At 45.6% G+C, this 14,289-nt stretch overlaps 1 long non-coding RNA gene across 1 annotated transcript in view; it reads right to left on the reverse strand.

The window, feature by feature from the left end:
• Positions 1-3,587, reverse strand: part of LOC141153585 (uncharacterized) — a 100,441-nt gene extending 96,854 nt beyond the window's left edge. The window contains exon 1 of the long non-coding RNA XR_012247322.1: positions 3,412-3,587. This is a non-coding gene — a long non-coding RNA (uncharacterized lncRNA). The remainder of the gene's footprint in view (positions 1-3,411) is intronic.
• Positions 3,588-14,289: the final 10,702 nt, after the last annotated feature.

Below are 14,289 nucleotides of genomic sequence, written 5' to 3' on the forward strand. Positions count from 1 at the left end.
TTAAGTTGGAGTTCCTGGCCTTGGTCTGGGCCATCACTGAAAGGTTCAAGCACTACCTAGCCTCCAGTAAGTTCACTGCCTTCACTGATAACAACCCCTTGACCCATCTTGAAACAGCTAAGCTAGGAGCACTGGAACAACGATGGATGGCTCGGCTATCAAACTTTCAATTCACAATCAAATATCGGTCGGGCCGCAAGAACGCCAGCGCCGATGCCTTGTCCAGGATGCTTCACCAGTCAGACACAGAAGAAGAAGTGGATGACCTGGAAGAGATTGAGCTACCTGCCTTTCACTGGAATGGGATGATCCATGAGCAACGAGCCTCCAGGAGGCAGCGTGGAAAAACGTTAAACCCCCTGCTTCACCATAGCTGGAAAGAGACCCAGGACAGTGACCCGGTTGTCAGCCGCATCAAGGAGCTGATAACCCAAAAAGGTTCCTCCCTGGAAAAAGAAGCATCTCCACAAGCAAAGCAGCTGTGGAACGAGAGAAGCCGGCTGTTTATCTACCGTGAGAAGCTGTGCCGGAGGTACGTCAATCCAAAAACCCATGAGATGGTATGGCAGATAATGGTCCCCAAGACAGACATCCAAATGGTGTTGGAGGCCTACCACGATGAGGCGGGGCACTTTGGCTGGAAGAAGTTAGAAACCCTGCTGAAGTGTCGGTTTTATTGGGTAGGAATGCGCAGTTCCATTGAGAGGTGGTGCCGGGACTGTGGACCCTGTGGCCTTAGAAGAAAAGACTACAGCAGCCAGAAGGCACCCCTGCAACCCATCAAGACGACTCGACCCCTGGAGATCGTGGCCCTGGACCATGTCAAGCTGTCCCCCAGCAGGTCAGGGTACTCTTATGCTCTGACCATGGTGGATCACTACTCATGTTTCCTGGTGGTTGCCCCCGTCAAAGACCTGACGGCAGAGACAGCAGCAAAGACGTTCCAAGCGTATTTCTGTAGACCCCATGGTTATCCTGAGCAGGTGCTGACGGACCAAGGCCCGGCCTTTGAGGCTGCGTTGTTCAAGGAGTTCTGCCATCTATACGGGTGTAAGAAGATAAGAACTACACCGTACCACCCACAAACCAATGGTCTCTGTGAGAAGATGTATAACATCATCATTGACCTGCTAAAGACCATACCACTTGAGGAGAGAAATCAGTGGCCAGACCTACTACCTGACCTAGTAGATCTGTACAATCACATACCAGTAAGTTCCACCAACTGTACTCCGGCATATCTCATGCGGGCAAGGCCAGGAAAGCTGCCCATGGACCTGGAGCTTGGTGTTGTAGAACCAGAAGCGGATGTGACCACTGAGGACTGGGACACGACTAGACAGGAGCAGTACAGAAGAGTACAAGCCTGTGTTGAAGACAGTCTCACTCGGGTGAGGGACAAGCAGGAAGCTCAATACAACAGAGGTGCCCAAGCAGAACCCTTCACACCTGGTGAAGTAGTACTAAAAAGGAAAAGATGAAACCACAAACTTGAGGACCAGTGGGAGAGGGAACCCTACACTGTGTTGAATTCAAGATTTGATAATAAGAAGACCTGCATAATTAGTAGAGACAGAGGAAGGACGACTGCAACAGTATCCAGGGATCACCTAAATTTGTGTCCAGACCTGCTAAAGCCCCAAGGAGAGGTGCCTCTCATTATCCCGGAGGCGCCTAAAGAAGCAGTAATACACACTGACTTAGGAGATTTCCCGGCAGATTGGCCCCAACTAGGAGGAGCAGTAATCATCCCTGTAATCACCTTCTACCCACAGCTAGAAGAACCTGTAAGTGCTGAAGAGGAGCCAGCTCAAGAAGAACCCCCGGACGAAGGATCCCCGGTAGGAGAAGAGCAAAAAGGCCCAGCCAATGGTGAACTTGTCAGTCTTGTAGAGAGGTCAATGCAGCCTTGTAGCCCCTCCACACCTAGTACTGACACATTGGGAGGTAGAGCACCTACTAGTGCCTCACGCATTCCAGTACCACGCAGGTCCACGCGTAGTACTAAAGGTCAACCCCCTGTCAGATATAATCAGTAAGATAGCTAAACTCTGACAAATGTAGATAGTTACCCCTGGCGTATTATATAGCACTGAATTAAACTGTATTTCTGTGTGTTTTCATGCATATGTATATTATTTCGTGCTTTGCTTTATTACTGAACAGTTCAAGTTATATGGACACTTTGCCTAATGACTTCCTTATTTATCTAAGAACTCGGTGGCTGAGGACTGTGTGCAGCCCAAAAACTATTTATTGTAAATATTTTCACTCCCTGGAGTGCTCCTTTAGGTGACCTCAGAAGTAAAACCTGTCTGGAGTGGCTCTACTGGAGGTCCAACTCGGGATCTTCATGCCCTGCAGCCACCCCAGGGCCTACGTTGAGGGTTTGGGACAGGTCCCTCAAACCACCAAGTACTTTACCCTGTGAGATGGACATCCTGTCTGGGAACCTCACCATAAGAGACTTGAATTCTGAGGACGCTTTGTACCTGTTTATGTTATTATGCAACGTTTAAGAAATGTGCCTCCCATAAAGGGAAGAGTTATTGCATTGTTAATGTTTATTATTGTTGTTTTAAAATGTACTTCAGCCCGGGAGTGCTGAGCTTTGCTAGGGGGGAATGTGGCGCCCAGCTGCACTTGGTACCACAGATCCTAGAAGGGTGTATTAATGGAATCCTCCACAAGAGGCCGCCATAAACATTCACACATCTCCACCTTTCACCTCAGACCACTAGAGGGAGCCCGTTAGGGATATAAATAGGGAAGGTGGAGCTAGGCAGTGAGGAGTTCCTCTGGAGAGTTCAGCAAGTACAGACCTGAATACAGAGTCGAGCTGAGTCTAGTCAAGTCTGAGAGAGGTCAGCCTGCAGTGGAGCCTAGTCCAGACGCAGTTGTAGCTCAGTTAGAGCTCAAGGTGTGCCGGCGCCACAAGATCGGTGAAGAGCGGCAAGCTGCCGTTAGTGTGCGTAGCCTAGTGAGGGCCCGAGCGTGGCCGAAGGTGAGTGGAAAGTGAGTAGCAGTGGGGGCAGAGGAGCTTACCCAGCTCACCCCGAAGGATATACCGGACACCGGGTCCGAGCTTACCGGGATCTCTATGACCCAGTAAGGCATAACCGGAATCCCTGGAGAACTACAGGTCCAAGGTTCGCCAGAGAGCAGATACGTAACAAAGCCAGGAGACACATAGGCCCCGTAAGCTGGTGTATTGCCAAGTTTTTAGCAATAAGGTTCGGATACGGCTTTAAAGAAGGCAACCACTTGTAATATAACGCAATTTTATTTATAATAGTTAATTTGAAAGATAAAATACAGAATCAAAGGAATAGTATGATATTATGATATTGCGTACACTTTTGTAGATTAAAGGTTACTAAGGTTAAATACTTATAAAGGTTACATACTTACTATTGGATAGAAGAAGAAAAAGATTTCCCTAGTAGCATATACATCATCTGTCCGGAAACTTCAGCTGGAGAAGCCCTCAGCGATGGGCAGAGAATGCGTCCTAGGTCCTCTACACTTTGAAGAGCGTCCTCTTCAAAGGTTCACAATGCTTCTGCCATAACTGAATTCTTCAACAGCTTTATACTTTAGAAAAAAGCTTACCCAACCTAATATTACGTAAGCATGAAAGTTCATAGGTTGTTGTCCAACATTCCAATCTTGTGACAGTGGCCAGCTATCACAGATGTGCAATACTGGACAAGACCTGTTCACGGACCATTCTTCTTCATAATGTTTATGTTAGAGCCTTGCTCTTAGGTTTTTTCCTTTGCTGGTCACATGACCTTGTTGGCCTATTTAATCCTGCTCCGCCCTTCTGGCTTTGCTGGACTTCATTGTATAACTACTTTCTAGCTAGCCTGTGCTCTGTATCTAACTCTGTTAGTTTGCTTGGTCTACGGACCTCTATGTTCTATATATTTTGTTTGTTCGTCTGTCTGCTACTATTTCTGTTAGGAGGTGTCCCATTTTCCTCCCAGTCCTTAGTACTTGTAGGGATTCCTTCCCCACATCTATAGGTCTCCGTACAGACTAGCTTAGGACTTTAGCAGGTCTGATCGCAGGATCAGGTTCCCTGTTACATCGTAGGGATTCAGCTGAGTTCTATCGTAGGGACAGATCTCCTCTCTTTCCTTAGCTCTGGTAGCAGAACATAACAGTAAGTCCAGCCTGCAAATTCTCTAAGGAAAGATTTTTCTGTTCCATCATGGTGTCGGTTCAGGATTTGGCTAAACACCTGCAGGGACTCTCTCTGGAGGTGGCCGAGCTCCGTCAGCACGTGAGTAACTGTCCTGGAGCACATTTCTTGGAGCCTAAGGTATGTTTGCCGGATTTATTTTTTGGTGAACACCGAGAATTTTTTTCATTTAAAAATGCTTGCTTATTGTATTTTCGTTTGAGACCCAAGTCCTCTGGGGATGAATCCCAGCGCATAGGGTTCATAATGTCACTTTTGCGCAAAGAGCCTCAGGAGTGGGCCTTTTCTTTGCAACCTAGTGATACATGCTTCAGATCAGTGGATAGTTTTTTTTCTGCTTTGGGACTATTATATGATGATCCTGACCGTGTCGCATCAGCTGAGACTGAGTTGAGACGTTTGAAACAGGGATCAGGTAATGTGGAAAAATATTGTACTCATTTCCGTCGATGGTCTACTCAAACAGGGTGGAACGATTCTGCTCTGAAAAGTCTATTTCTTGCTGGGCTCAATGAAAGGGTTAAAGACCTGCTAATTGCTTATCCTACACCTGAAGATTTGCAACAGGCTATGCAATTAGCTATACGGGTGGATAGGAGACTGCGTGCAAGGGTTAATGAGAGCAAATCCTCTGCTATGTCAGTTTCTGGTTATGAGAATGTGTGTACTAACAGTGGTGAACCGATGGAGATTGGATCGGTGGCACCTCGCTCTCAAGAAAAAGACCGTCGATTTTCTGAAGGCTTGTGTTTCTATTGCGGAAAATCTGGTCATTTGATTAAAGGCTGTGAGCTTCGTATGAAGAAAGAAAAAAAATGGTCAGTCATGCCCGTATTGCCTGTTTAAATTCCAAGGGTGTATTTTTAGCTGCTTCCACGATTGCTCAGGAAAAATTAATGGAATTTCGGGTGTTTGTTGATTGTGGGTCTACTCTGAATGTAATTGATGGGGGATTCTTGGAAAGACTCAATTTAAAACCCGAACCTTTATCATCCCCCATTGCTGTGGTTTCTGTGGATGGTTCCCCTTTGAAAAATATTACTCTCAAGGTCTGTGAATTTCCTCTCACTATTAATGGTGTTCACCATGAGAAATTGGATTTGGTAGTTTTGAATAACTTGCCTTCTCCAGTAATATTGGGATTGCCCTGGTTAAAATTTCACAATCCTGTACTGGATTGGTCTACCAGTGAAATTAAATCCTGGAGCCATAAATGTTATGACAAGTGTTGTAACGGGCGTATTGCAGCTTTGGATAGGGGAGAATTGCCTGTTCCTATTCAGGATTTTTGGAGAGTTTTTTCTGAGAAGGAATCGCAGGTTTTGCCTCCCCATAGAGACTATGATTGTTCTATTGAATTTGTCCCTGGAGCGACTCTTCCTAAAAGTCGTTTATTTAACCTTACTATTCCTGAGAGGAAGGCTTTGGAGGAATACATACAGACAAGTTTGGCCGCCGGTCACATTAGGACCTCTAAGTCTCCTGTGGCAGTTGGATTTTTTTTTGTAAAAAAAAAGGACGGCGGTTTACGTCCTTGTCTGGATTTTCGTGAGATTAACAAAATTACTGTACGCAATCCTTACCCAATGCCATTGATTCCTGATCTGTTTAACCAGTTAATGGGGGCCAAGTGGTTCTCTAAAATTGACCTTAAGGGGGCATACAATCTGTTGCGCATGAAGGAGGGTGATGAATGGAAGACTGCTTTTAACACTCCTGTGGGTCATTTTGAGAATCTGGTTATGCCTTTTGGTCTTACTAATGCTCCTGCATTTTTTCAGAATCTTATTAATGACATCCTTAGACCTTTGATCGGCAAAAATGTGGTTGTGTATTTGAATGACATTTTGATTTATTCGCCGGATCTGGAGTCTCATTAGCGGAGCGTACGTGAGGTATTACAGTTATTAATGGACAATTCGCTTTTTGCTAAGCTGGAGAAATGTGAGTTCGCTGTACAGAAAATCAGTTTTTTGGGTTACATTATCTCCAGCAAAGGTTTTGAGATGGACCCGGTTAAAGTTCAAGCTGTACAGGAATGGCCTAGGCCTATTGGTTTGAAATCGATACAGAGGTTTTTGGGTTTCGCCAATTATTACAGAAAATTCATAAAAAATTTTTCTAGTATTGTCAAACCTCTGACCGATCTCACCAGGAAAGGTGCTGATGCGGTTCAGTGGTCTTCTGAGGCCATTGAAGCTTTTGTGTATCTCAAGGAGAGGTTCACCTCTGCTCCCATCCTTATGCAGCCTGATGTGACTAAGCCATTTTTGGTTGAGGTTGATGCTTCCTCTGTGGGGGTTGGCGCAGTATTGTCTCAGGATAACGGGGATGGATTACATCCCTGTGCCTTTTTTTCAAAAAAATTTTCGGAGACTGAACTGAATTACGATATTGGTAATCGGGAATTATTGGCTATTAAACTCGCATTTGAACACTGGCGCCACTTCTTGGAAGGTGCGGAATTTCCCGTTCAGGTTCTTACTGATCATAAAAATCTGATATATCTTGATGCTGCCAAGCGCCTGAATGCCCGTCAGGCTAGGTGGGCACTGTTTTTCTCGCGGTTTAATTTCTCCGTTACTTACATCCCTGGTACTAAGAATGTTAAGGCGGATGCCTTGTCTCGCAGTTTTTCTCCCATAGTCGGTGCTGAGAAAGAGGAGAACATTTTACAAGAAGGTGTTGTGATAGCTGCTTTGGACTCCGTTTTGGAAGATGAGATTCTTAAAGCACATGAGAATGCCCCATCTAACACTCCTCATGGGAGGTTGTTTGTGCCTGGGACCTTTAGGAGAGATTTGTTTGTTGAGTGTCACGAATCTCGGTTGGCAGGTCATCCCGGAATCTCTGAGACCAAGAGACTGGTGGGTCGCAGTTTTTGGTGGCCTGGATGGCAGAAGGAAGTCATTAAGTGGGTGCGTCAATGTACTATATGTGCTAGATCTAAGTCCTCACATACTCCTGCTGCGGGGTTGCTTTGTCCTTTGGAGGTTCCCAGTGCTCCTTGGACACATTTGGCTATGGACTTTATAACTGACCGTCCCCCCTCTGAGGGTTTTACTGTCATCTGGGTGGTCGTGGACCGTTTTAGCAAGATGTGTCACTTGGTTCCCTTCGTCAAACTGCCCTGCGCTAAAACTCTCGCTAAGGCCTTTGTCAAGGAAATTGTCAGACTTCATGGCGTTCCTACTGACATTGTTTCTGATAGGGGTCCTCAGTTCGTGGCTCGTTTTTGGCGTGCCTTTTGTGACAGGTTGGGAGTTCATTTGTCGTTCTCGTCCGGATATCATCCTGAATCTAATGGCCAGACAGAAAGGAAAAACCAGGATGTTGAGCAGTTCTTGCTTTGTTTTGTGGCAGACAATCAAGAGGGGTGGTCTGAGTTTCTGCCACTTGCTGAATTTGCTCTGAACAATCATACATCTTCTTCTGCTGGTTGTTCGCCTTTTTTTTGTTGTTCTGGGAGACATCCGTCGTTTGGGTCGTTCTCCAAGTTGGGATCTGCCGTGCCTGAGGAGGAGAATTTTTCCGGTGATTTGGAGAGAGTTTGGGCGGATGTGCGTGGTAATCTTCAGGAGGCCAACAGAAAATCTAAAGACTACTTTGATAGGAAACGACAGGAGGTTTTGTTCGCTGTTGGTGACATGGTCTGGTTGTCCTCTAGGAATCTGCGGTTGAGGATTCCTTCTAAGAAATTGGGTCCCAAGTTTGTAGGGCCCTTTAAGGTGCTTCAGGTTGTCAACCAATCTGCTGTTAGGTTGGAGGTTCCTACCTCCTGGAGAATTAATCCGGTATTTCATGTCTCTCTGTTAAAAAAAGCTGTTGTGTCGGATGGTGACGCCTCTGCCTCTGTTCCTCCGGTGGTGGAGGACGGGGAATATGAAATTTCTCGCATCCTTAACTCTAGACGGTATAGAGGTAGTTTGCAGTATCTTGTGGCCTGGAAAGGTTTCGGACCCGAGGATAACTCTTGGGTGAGGTCAGATGATGTTTCCGCGTCCAGACTTATCAGAGCGTTTCACAGGAGATTTCCTGATAAGCCTGGTCCTAGGGGATCCGGAGGATCCTCTTAGAAGGGGGGGTACTGTTAGAACCTTGCTCTTAGGTTTTTTCCTTTGCTGGTCACATGACCTTGTTGGCCTATTTAATCCTGCTCCGCCCTTCTGGCTTTGCTGGACTTCATTGTATAACTACTTTCTAGCTAGCCTGTGCTCTGTATCTAACTCTGTTAGTTTGCTTGGTCTACGGACCTCTATGTTCTATATATTTTGTTTGTTCGTCTGTCTGCTACTATTTCTGTTAGGAGGTGTCCCATTTTCCTCCCAGTCCTTAGTACTTGTAGGGATTCCTTCCCCACATCTATAGGTCTCCGTACAGACTAGCTTAGGACTTTAGCAGGTCTGATCGCAGGATCAGGTTCCCTGTTACATCGTAGGGATTCAGCTGAGTTCTATCGTAGGGACAGATCTCCTCTCTTTCCTTAGCTCTGGTAGCAGAAAATAACAGTTTACATATGATAAGAGTAAATCCTACACCGGGTTATAAATCAGAACAAGGTTTTCTTCCCAGACAGTATATTGTGTTAAGAAACTATGTATCAGTGAGATACATTCACAGATAAAGTATACCTTAACACAGAATATATAATCAGAATATTGATTAATGGTTGGATACATCATAATAGGTTTCAAATAGCCACTTATATTTTTGGTACTACAATAAGCTTCTCCATCTTAAATCATATGTCTGTAGTTTTATTTACAATTTTGTGCAATCGTCTGTCTCTAGTTCTACATCGCCTGACAAACACAGAGTATACAAAAGGCTAATTCCCTTCAGTAATAAAGATTAAACCTCAGACTTAGCAAACTTAGCCTAATGTTTTAGTATGTCTGGACTAATGACTCCTAGAGTCTACTGAGGTAAGACACCTACAAATGCTGATGTCTGGTTTATATTTCAATATGGATTTGAAGTATAAAATAGCCATTTTTCATGTTCATACTACAGCTGGGAGCGTGCATTCCAAGAGAAGGCCCTACCACAACGTCAGCCGGTGCAGGACAGAGATAAAGTTAGGCCTAGCTTCAGGCAGGTCAGAAACTTACTACGCAGAGGCAAGAAACAGGAGGCCCTATACCCGCTCATTGGGGAGGATCCTGATATGCACCCTTCACCCTACAGTGCTCCGGGATGTGCCTGAACTACCAGCAGTAAAAGGTATTGAAGTGACTATCGTGTCTGTCCCCATTCTTGCTCTGACCCAGCTGGGTCTCGCCTGTCCTGCATCCCCCTCTCCGTACGCTGCCCTGAGGCCTAGCTCCACCTGTGGGGAGCTATACCATCAAGCTGCTTTATCACCGGCCTCAGTGGATTGCTGCAGCGCTGGTGCTTCTCACCAGAAACCACAGGTGGCGTCACAAACTTTCAGAAAACTAACAAACAATCCCCTTTTAAAAGCTGACCCCATGGTACGGGCCCGGGAGCTGACCACCGCGACACCCCCAAGGCCAGGCAAAGGCCCGGGTACCGAGTCATCCCCATCCCCCTGGGCTAGTCAATTTCAGCTATCAATAAACTCTATATTGCACCCGAGATCTCAGTTCTTGCTACAAACTATACAGGGGAGCTGTGAGATTTGTAGCACTTGTAATACCGGAAGAACAGAACATGTGCCAAAGAAGAAACTGGCAAAGTCACAGTATCCTTTCCAGAGAATCCAGCCTGGAGATTTTGTCTAGATAAAGAATCACGTGCCAGGCACACTGGATGCCAGATTTGAAGGGCCGTACCAAGTGCTGCTTACATCACCTACGGCTGTGAAGGTCGAAGGTCGAACATCATGGGTCCACACATCCCATTGCAAGAAGGCGGTCTCAGACCCACAACCCTTATGCTCCTTTTTCTGATGACGGTAGCTATGGGGGAAGCCTTTGTTACGGTAACACGTGCATTCCAAGCAATTATTACTAAAGAGAATGATATTCCAGTTTTCTGATACAACACTTCCTTGAATTTGGTGACTTTTCAATTTGATTACTGTGGGATTGTAACTTGTAGTGGGTATGAGAGATTGAGTAGTGACTGGTTAAGAGCTTTGTGGGTGGAGGCTGACCAATATATCTGTGTCACTGACAATTACTGGGGACCAAAAAATGTGATCACTGTGGTGCTGTTGGGTGGAACACAGGTGACTACGACTGGGGAATGTGCCTTAACTAAAGCAATAATGTCTGTTTACCTTATATCTGAGTCCCAGGAATCCAAAGAGGAAATAAAGGCTGTGTTTGCAGGTACATACAGGGCCAAGAGAGAAGTTAACCCCAAAGGCAGTTTTGACCCACATATACACTGCTCAAAAAAATAAAGGGAACACTCAAATAACACATCCTAGATCTGAATGAATTAAATATTCTCATTGAAAACTTTGTTCTGTACAAAGTTGAATGTGCTGACAACAAAATCACACAAAAATCATCAATGGAAATCAAATTTATTAACCAATAGAGGCCTGGATTTGGAGTCACCACCAAAATTAAAGTGGAAAAACACACTACAGGCTGATCCAACTTTGATGTAATGTCCTTAAAACAAGTCAAAATGAGGCTCAGTATTGGGTGTGTCCTCCACGTGCCTTTATGACCTCCCTACAATGCCTGGGCATGCTCCTGATGAGGCTGTGGATGGTCTCCTGTGGGATCTCCTCCCAGACCTGGACTAAAGCATCCGCCAATTCCTGGACAGTCTGTGGTGCAATGTGACGTTGGTGGATGGAGCGAGACATGATGTCCCAGATGTGCTCAATCGGATTCAGGTCTGGGGAGCGGGCGGACCAGTCCATAGCTTCAATGCCTTCATCTTGCAGGAACTACTGACACACTCCAGCCACATGAGGTCTGGTATTGTCCTGCATTAGGAGGAACCCAGGGCCAACCGCAACAGCATATGGTCTCACAAGGGGTCTGAGGATCTCATCTTGGTACCTAATGGCAGTCAGGCTATCTCTGGCGAGCACATGGAGGGCTGTGTGGCCCTCCAAAGAACTGCCACCCAACACCATTACTGACCACTGCCAAACCGGTCATGCTGAAGGATGTGGCAGGCAGCAGATCGCTCTCCACGGTGTCTCCAGACTCTGTCACGTCTGTCACATGTGCTCAGTGTGAACCTGCTTTCATCTGTGAAGAGCACAGGGTGCCAGTGGCGGCTTTGCCAATCCTGGTGCTCTGTGGCAAATGCCAAGCGTCCTGCACGGTGTTTGGCTGTGAGCACAACCCCCATCTGTGGACGTCGGGCCCTCATACCACCCTCGTGGAGTCAGTTTCTAACCGTTTGTGCAGACACATGCACATTTGTGGCCTATTGGAGGTCATTTTGCAGGGCTCTGTCAGTGCTCCTCCTGTTCCTCCTTGCACAAAGGCGGAGATAGTGGTCCTGCTGCTGGGTTGCTACCCTCCTACGGCCCCCTCCACGTCTCCTGGTGTACTGGCCTGTCTCCTGGTAGTGCTTCCAGCCTCTGGACACTATGCTGACAGACACAGCAAACCTTCTTGCCACGGCTCGCATTGATGTGCCATCCTGGATGAGCTGCACTACCCAAGCACCTTCTGTGGGTTGTAGAGTCCGTCTCATGATACCAGGAGTGTGAAAGCACAACCAACATTCAAAAGTGACCAAAACATCAGCCAGAAAGCATTGGTACTGAGATGTGGTCTGTGGTCCCCACCTGCAGAACTACTCCTTTATTGAGGGTGGCTTGATAATTGCCAATAATTTCCATCTATTGTCTATTCCATTTGCACAACAGCATGTGAAATTGATTGTCAATCAGTGTTGCTTCCTAAGTGGACAGTTTGATTTCACAGAAGTTTGATTTACTTGGAGTTATATTCTGTTGTTTAAGTGTTCCCTTTATTTTTTTGAGCAGTGTATATATTGATGTTCTCAGAGTGCCTAGAGGGGTGCCAGACGAATTCCAGTCCCAAGACCAAGTGAAGGCGGGATTTGAGACCATAATACCAATAATAACCGTTAACAAGAACATAGATTGGATAAATTACAGTATTATAACCAACAAAGATTTGTCAATTACACCAAAGATGCCTTACAAGGGATAGCTGGCCAACTAGCACCCACATCTACCATGGCCTTCCAAAACAGAATAGCTCTGGATATGTTACTTGCAGAAAAAGGAGGGGTATGCAAAATGATAGGTGAGCATTGTTGTACTTATATCCCAGACAATACCGGCCCCACAGGGAAAGTTACTAAGGATCTCAAAAAATTGACAGATTTAAGTGAAGAACTGGAAAGGAATTCAGGTGTGACTGATCCCTGGGATAAATATTTTTCTTGGATGGGAGATTGGAAGAGTTGGTTAATCCAAGGGGGAATTATTTTACTAAGTGTGGTAATTCTAATTAGTGTATCGCTGATCTGTGTGATTCCCTGTGTCAAGAGGTTAATTGCCAAAACAGTAGATGCAGCAGTACCTGTCAGCGTCTTGTCCGAAGAATCTAATGAAGAGGCCTATGAATAAACAGTTCCCCTTAGAACAAAGGTGTTGTACCAGAGAGATTACCGGAAGTAAATGAGTTTGTAAAGTTAATATCCATATTTCTGTGTTAGGGGTGGCCCTCTATTACCCAGTCACTAGATCTTTTAGGGTCTCCATCCCTTTTCTGTAGGTCTTCGTTTGAGTTAGATTTAGGAATGTCGGTGGGTCCGTCTAAAAGAGACAGGGCGCCTGTCACATCGTAGGTTTCCAGAATAGTCTTAACATAGGGTCAATTCCTTCTCCCCCTCTGATTTTCAGCATATGGATATTAAAAGCAAATAATTGATTTTAGGGGGGTATGTCAAGGTAAAATATATACAGTACAGACCAAAAGTTTGGACACACCTTCTCATTTAAAGATTTTCTGTATTTTCATGACTGTGAAAATTGTACATTCACACTGACGGCATCAAAACTATGAATTAACACATGTGGAATTATATACTTAACAAAAAAGTGTGAAACAACTGAAAATATGTCTTATATTCTAGGTTCTTCAAAGTAGCCACCTTTTGCTTTGATGACTGCTTTGCACACTCTTGGCATTCTCTTGATGAGCTTCAAGAGGTAGTCACCGGAAATGGTCTTCCAACAATCTTGAAGGAGTTCCCAGAGATGCTTAGCACTTGTTGGCCCTTTTGCCTTCACTCTGCGGTCCAGCTCACCCCAAACCATCTCGATTGGGTTCAGGTCTGGTGACTGTGGAGGCCAGGTCATCTGGCGTACCACACCATCACTCTCCTCCTTGGCCAAATAGCCCTTACACAGCCTGGAGGTGTGCTTGGGGTCATTATCCTGTTGAAAAATAAATGATGGTCCAACTAAACGCAAACCGGATGGAATAGCATGCCGCTGCAAGATGCTGTGGTAGTCATGCTGATTCAGTATGCCTTCAATTTTGAATAAATCCCCAACAGTGTCACCAGCAAAGCACCCCCACACCATCACACCTCTTCCTCCATGCTTCACGGTGGGAACCAGGCATGTAGAGTCCATCCGTTCACCTTTTCTGCATCGCACAAAGACACGGTGGTTGGAACCAAAGATCTCAAATTTGGACTCATCAGACCAAAGCACAGATTTCCACTGGTCTAATTTTCATTCCTTGTGTTCTTTAGCCCAAACAAGTCTCTTCTGCTTGTTGACTGTCCTTAGCAGTGGTTTCCTAGCAGCTATTTTATCATGAAGGCCTGCTGCACAAAGTCTCCTCTTAACAGTTGTTGTAGAGATGTGTCTGCTGCTAGAACTCTGTGTGGCATTGACCTGGTCTCTAATCTGAGCTGCTGTTAACCTGCGATTTCTGAGGCTGGTGACTCGGATAAACTTATCCTCAGAAGCAGAGGTGACTCTTGGTCTTCCTTTCCAGGGGCTGTCCTCATGTTAGCCAGTTTCTTTGTAGTGCTTGATGGTTTTTGCAACTGCACTTGGGGACACTTTCAAAGTTTTCCCAATTTTTCGGACTGACTGACCTTCATTTCTTAAAGTAATGGTGGCCACTCGTTTTTCTTTACTTAGCTGCTTT

The sequence above is a fragment of the Phyllobates terribilis genome, unplaced genomic scaffold (assembly GCF_046119375.1).
Source record: "Phyllobates terribilis strain yellow unplaced genomic scaffold, ASM4611937v1 Scaffold_7__3_contigs__length_470593459, whole genome shotgun sequence".
NCBI lineage: Eukaryota > Metazoa > Chordata > Amphibia > Anura > Dendrobatidae > Phyllobates > Phyllobates terribilis.